Here is a 6782-nt window from a genome sequence, read left to right on the forward strand (position 1 = left end):
TCTACATCCATTGGAACCTGCTTACTGTATTCATTTCTTGCTCTTCCTCTACAATTTTCACTCCTCACACTTTCCTGCAATACTGAACTGACAATAGGAATGTGTCTTATCAATCGGTCACTTCTTTTGGTCAAGTTGTGCCACAGCCTTCCTTTCTCCTCAGTTCTATTCAGTACCTCCTCATTAGTTACGTGATCTACCCAACTAACCTTCAACATTATTCTGTAGTACCACATTTCAGAAGCTTCTATTCTCTTCTTGTCTAAACTGTTTATCGTCCACGTTTCACTTCTGTACAAGTATACACTCCAGACAAATACTTTCAGAAAACACTTCAACACATTTGAATTTATATTAAATGTTAGCAGGTTTCTTCTTCTTCAGAAACGATTTCCTTGTAATTGACAGTCGACATTTTACATTATTTCTTCTCCGATCCTCATCAGTTACTTTACTGCTAACACATCAAAACTCATCTATTATGTTTAGTGTCTCATTTCCTAATCTAATTCTTTCATCATCGATTTAATTCGATTACATTCCATTATCATTTAGAAAATGTTGAGAGATACCCATAAAATTAATTAGACTATACAGTCACGAATTATTTAAATATCACATAATAGTGGTGGATAAATTAAAAATAAATTGACATCCAAACATATACATCATCCTAAAATATACTTTCATAGAATATGGGTGTTACTTGAGAATCATTAGCTCAAAATCTATACTGGAGTGTTACCTTTCTGAGCTCAAAGACTTCTTCACTATTTATTGATGCCAAAGCACCAACCTCCTGACATATTTTGCATATCCGCTCTCAGTAATATCTTACGGCATAATTTTCTGGGGTAACTTAGAAGGAAAGTAATGATTGCAGATATGCGAGCAGTAAGAATAATATGTGGTGCTCACCCACGGACGTCGTGTGGATACATCTTCAAGGAGTTAGGAATTTCCACTGCGCCGTCTCAGTACAAATAATCGCTAATCAAATTCGTCATAAGAAATCCTTCACAGTTTGAGAAGAACAGTGATGTCTATACCTACAAGACTAGAGGGAAAAATGACCTTTATTACCCATTATTAAAGCTGTCCGTGGCTCAGAAAGGTGATCAACATGCTGCAACAAAAAGTTTTAATCGTTTTCCGAATAACATAAAATTTCTGACAGGTAGTGTAACAAGTTTTAATTTTAATTTAAAATGATTTCTCGTGAACAATTTCTTCTATTCCATTGACGAACCTCTACTTAAAAGCTAGTAGCCAGGAAAACCATTACATGTAGCTGCATGAGTAGGACTCAAAATAATAATGTGTACATTAATGTAAACACTAATCGTATAAACTAACTCGTCTCACATCATTTCGATGAAAGAATCGTTCAAAGGATCTATGGAACATGTAACTAATCAATTAGCTCATTTTTACAGGTAGATAATGAAACAAGAAGGATCGAAGGAAAATTGCCCTGATGTCAATCCAAAAAGGTTACGTGCAGTGTGTGAAATGTGTGGCTGGTGAGAGATAGGAATGGACAATATAATATCAGTTTGGCATAATCAGATAACTGTTTTGCAAGTGTTTATACAAAGAACAACATTGCATATATGTATTAACCACTGTGAAGCTATTTCCATAAGTAATTATATTTCTGTATGTATGAATTAGTTAACTATTAACTATGGTTTCTCTTTGTGTTAAGCTGAAATATACACTAAAAATGTCTGTGGATGAATAAATAACTAAGCACCTAATATTGTTGAAGGTGATATATCTGTCAGATGGAGACGCTAAGCTTGACACTCTCGTAATTAATACTCTAGGGAAGTAGACTATGTGCTTGCATTGAGTTTCACCCTATCTTCTATAATTACCCACAATAACGCTGTCGGGACACTGAACGCCACACACTCATCGTATTCATTTCCACAATATGCTTATACGTGCGGCTCATCGAAGACAAGACGAAGTAAGACTATGATAGGGGATCCCTCGCTTTATAATGTAATGAGCGTAAGAATTCTCTAATTTGTAAAGCAGGCAAAGAAAGACGTACCTATGAATCTTCAGCTTTTCCGGTGGACTGTCAGCTGATAAGAGTCGGGCTAACATTCTGAGGACACGTATAAATTTCAAAGATTAAAGAGTTAACTGGTTCCATAACAAGGCACTAAGAGAGAGAAGCGTAGTATACTGCGATACACCCGCCCATATTGTACGGGATTTCTGAGTGTAACGTAACGAGAATTAAAAGTCCTCTCAGTGAAGACGCAGTACACTTGTATTGCAGCTTCACATGTGGTGACTGGTTTGAAGATTAAAGAGACTGCCTTAGAGTTTCCTTCTTATTTTTTCTGGTACAACGTTTTGTATACCCTGTCAACTACTTATTTCCAGTTTCGTCATCTAGTACCGAGGAGCGCATTAATAGCTATAAACTGCTGAAAACGGACTCTAATTTGTGAATATTTTCTCAATATCAGACTGTACTAAATTATAAAAGCTTGTGCAATCACTCTTTCCTGCGATATTCACTACGGAACAAGTAGTGAAAACTCTAGACGGTTACACTTAACCAAGGGTACTTGTGTGAGTTGCACGTGCAATGTTGACCATGTCAGCTTCTCACAAGCCAAGTTATGGCGGTTGCGGGCAGACATGTTTCCTAACTATGCTACACTGTGTCAACACCGTCGGCTCCCATGTATGCACGTCAGTCCCTCACATCAGAGGATCAAGTACATGTCATGTCATCAACATCGCAACACAAGGTCTCACCTATTATCTTAGCTCTGCCCATCCATAAAACAAAAACATTCACGAATTCCTTCACTGCTGCTGCTGTCCGCCTCTGTAACAAGTTGTCTTGCACTCTGCGCACTATTCAGTATGCTCTTCCATTTAAGAAAAATCTGAAACTCTGTCTTTTCTCAGTTTCCTCAAGCTTTTCTAAAAATGGACGCACGTGAACAGCTTTTTCTGTATAAAGCAGTAAAGCAAATGTTTTCTATCTTTGGCCAGTTATCCCTCTTTCTGTTTCTTTTTCAGACTCAGTCACGCCACTGTCTTTGATCCTGTCTTGATGACTAGCTTTTGTATCATGTCCCTCTTTCTCCCCATCTGTTATGTCCATTGCTGGCGGTACCCTCAAGTCAAACCTAAAGCTAAAGCTCGAACTTCCGGCCCTGTCAAGCCATTCAATAGCGACCAACCACCGTCTAGTCCTCTGCCAATGCCGTCATTCGGTTACGGTGAGGAGGAGCGTGTGCCAGCACACGGCTCTCCCAGCCGTTGTCGGCTTGGCAGAACTTGGCGTCGCTACTCATTACTCAAACAGTTCCTCTGTTGGCTGAGGGCACCATGGTCCAGTCCCATTACCAAAGAAAAATCCCTGGCAGAACCGGAAATCGAACCAAGGGCCGTGCTAGTCTTCTCTGTATCGTTCCAATTTTAGTATATGCACCACTGAAGCGAGTACAAACTGACCTACAGAGGCGGCCTTCAGGTTAAACCTCCCCTATTGTAAGCTGTACTTGTTCTGCTTCTTTTAAATTAATATAAACTCAGTGGTTTTTCTACTATCGCTGGTACTGTGTTCACAGTTTATGTTGTATCCCAAACTAAATGTAAGTCTTTTTCTAACAATGTTACAATGCACATAATGTAAAATATGTGGAGGGCCTAATTAGATGTAAGCCAGAATCTGATGGCCATAATGTTGACAGGATAAAGAAACCAATATACAAATAAATAAAAATGAATTAAAAAAATGGTTTGCACGGGCACCAAGTACATATCTCTGTTTAGTTCTAATTCTATAAAGGAAAAAAACACGAACAGACTCTCCAGTAGTGACTACAAACGACCAAATCCACTTAAGGGAAGTTACACAAGAGTTTAACGTCTTGGTAAATCCCATTAAGCCAGCACTATCCGACTCTGCCGTAGTCCCACGATGGTAATAGCTTCGTTTTTCTGTACAAAAATTGCAGTCAGTTTTCATAATTATGTTAGCAAAGTTTTCTTATACTTTTGAAATATTACGAGTAGTAAGTTCAATAAAGGCATTTGTGAACAGTCCATGATTTGGTTATGGTTCATTGTTTTCATTTGCAAGGGAGAGTGCAGCATGGACCTCAACACCAACATGTACAGTTACATCCATCACTATACGCTGAGAATAACTGGGAAGTACTTGTCAAGAGCGTACATCATATTGCGCCCTACATTAAGGTTTCTTCTCGTTCCATCAACTTATGTATCGTGGGACAAATAGCTAAATATAAGCCTCTGAATTATGTTCTTTGCTTTATTTTTTTCTGCACGATCTCTACGTGACCGAAACGGCCTTGCCGCAGTGGATACACTGGTTCCCCTGAAATCACCGAAGTTAAGCGCTGTCGGGCGTGGTCGACTCTTGGATGGGTGACCATCCAGGCCGCCATGCGCTGTTGCCATTTTTCGAGGTACACTCAGCCTCTTGATGCCAAGTGAGGAGCTACTCGACCGAATAGTAGCGGCTTCGGTCAAGAATACCATCATAACGACCGGGAGAGCGGTGTGCTGACCCCACGCCCCTCCTGTCCGCATCCTCCATGAGGATGACACGGCGGTCGGATGGTCCCGGTAGGCCACTCGTGTCCTGAAGACGGAGTGTTAGTGCTAGTACGATCTCTACGTGATAGACACGTAGGGGGCAGAAGAATATTGGTACTTGCTGCTATGGAGAACGGTTTTTGAAATTTTTCTAACACATCGTGGAAGATATGTGGCGTACTTCTTCGAGTGTCTGCATGTAACATTCTCAGCATTTCTGTTGGGCTTTCCCACCAGTCAGACTAGCCTGTGACCATTCGCATCACAGATATTTGTGTACGCTCTTAGTCGAACTTCGTAAGGCCTCAGACATTTGAGCAGCATTCATGTATGGGCCATACACGTGTTTTGTGTGCCAACTGTGTGGTAGACAACGAATAATACCCTGTCTTCTGCTTTATTCCAAATATTTCTATGCCATGAATGACCCTCTTGTGACTGACTAATCCTATAATCTTACAATAACGCGATTTTACGATTCGTAAGAAGCAAACGTTGCATTTTCTACATTTAGGGTTAGTTCACAGTATTTCCGTCAGACTGATATTTTCTCGGACAGAATTTTCTACTCCACAGGTAAGGTCGCTAACGCAGATCTGTATTTCGCCACTACTATTCCACCAGCAAGGTGAGTGGTGTTAAGTTCCTCATCACCAAACTTCTCCACGTATCTCATGGATGCTGCAGCATGTGAAGGTTGCGGTGTGTGGTTACTCCTGAAACCGAAATTGCAGATCTGAATATGGTTGTAGAGGAACCGAAACCGGTCATGTGAATAAACATTTTATGCAATCAAGACGGATTGTAAGTAACACTGTGAAACCACTGATTGCGGTTATCCCATCGGACATTATTTCTGTTTTTGCAATGATTCTGATTTGACGTAGAGCGCTTGTGAATCATCTTCCACGACAGAAAGTTGTTCATCATAGTGACATCAACCACGAAATAAAGAATTCTATGCCACCATTCGAAGAACGTCTACCTAGAGCGCATCTTTCTTTCAGTTGATCAAATCTATCAACTCCGCTCATGATCTTGTTATAATCAGCCACAACTAAGGGGCAGAACAGACGTGACTGTGTCCCATCTCTATTCACGCGAGTGGACAGCAATGTGACAGTACGGTTGTCCATCCACTTCACAGCTGAGATAGCACCTTTTATTTGAAACTGAGATTCTCCTCTTGATAACCTACTATTACCTTTCATCATAGGAGGGAGACCTTTGCGATTCACTCCGTCAATTCCACAGGAGTAAATGCCTTTCTTCAGTAAGACAGAAATCAGACTAGGTGATGTAAAAATGTTGTCAAACGCCGCAAGAGCAGCCTTCTGATGCACACATTCTGTTAGTTTTAGGACTTCTCTTTCCCCTAGTGAGTAACCATATTGTTTTCTTTTGATTTTCCAGTGTAGATAACGAAATTCAGTATGTATCCTGTCTCTGGTTCGCATAAACGCCATATTTCATGCCTCCTCTTGCCAGGTTTCATTGCCATGTGCCGCTTCATACTAGAGAGGCCTTTGAAAGCAATCAGGCTCTCGTCAACAGGTAAGAAAGAGGTGTGGTCGTAATTTGCTTTGCAATTCTCTAAGTTTTTGTTAGACGAGGGCGCACTTTGTGAAGTTTGTCGTACTCAGGGTGGCTTCGAGTTTTCTGTTCCTCGTTGTTGTTGCAATGGACGTTCTCAACAGTTTTTTTTTTTTTTTTTACTCTCTTACTGCTCATTACTTCTGTTACAGCATCAACTCTCAGAATTGGATATTAACTCCAAAAATCTGACAGTGGTGGAAGTACATGAACGCCCATAATAATAAGGAATCCAATAAATGCCTGCAGCTCCCTAATGTTCATAGGACCCCACCCTTTTGTTGTACCAACATCCCCCCCCCCCAATACAAAGCTCTATTTTGAGTAGAATACCTATTTGTTTCATTTACAATTACGCCGAAAATATCGTCAGCAAAACGTTTTCAAAAGTAGGATAGCTCATTGTCTCTGTTACTGAAAATATGTTTTGAAGCAGCACTTTTTACTGAATTACACCTGTTTCCTTAACTGCTAAGATGTGAAGGCATCGCCCCAGTCTTCATCGCTATGTTGATCTTAGTCGTCTTGAGTCCATGTATCATCTGTAGCTGCCTGTAAAGTAGTTTCTTCAGCCAAGTCCTCCGCAC

General features: G+C 40.4%; 1 pseudogene; it reads right to left on the reverse strand.

The window, feature by feature from the left end:
• Positions 1-3419: 3419 nt before the first annotated feature.
• Positions 3420-3484, reverse strand: LOC126186588 (U6 spliceosomal RNA; annotated as a pseudogene).
• Positions 3485-6782: the final 3298 nt, after the last annotated feature.

Source organism: Schistocerca cancellata, chromosome 4, assembly GCF_023864275.1.
Source record: "Schistocerca cancellata isolate TAMUIC-IGC-003103 chromosome 4, iqSchCanc2.1, whole genome shotgun sequence".
NCBI classification, from domain to species: Eukaryota; Metazoa; Arthropoda; class Insecta; order Orthoptera; family Acrididae; genus Schistocerca; species Schistocerca cancellata.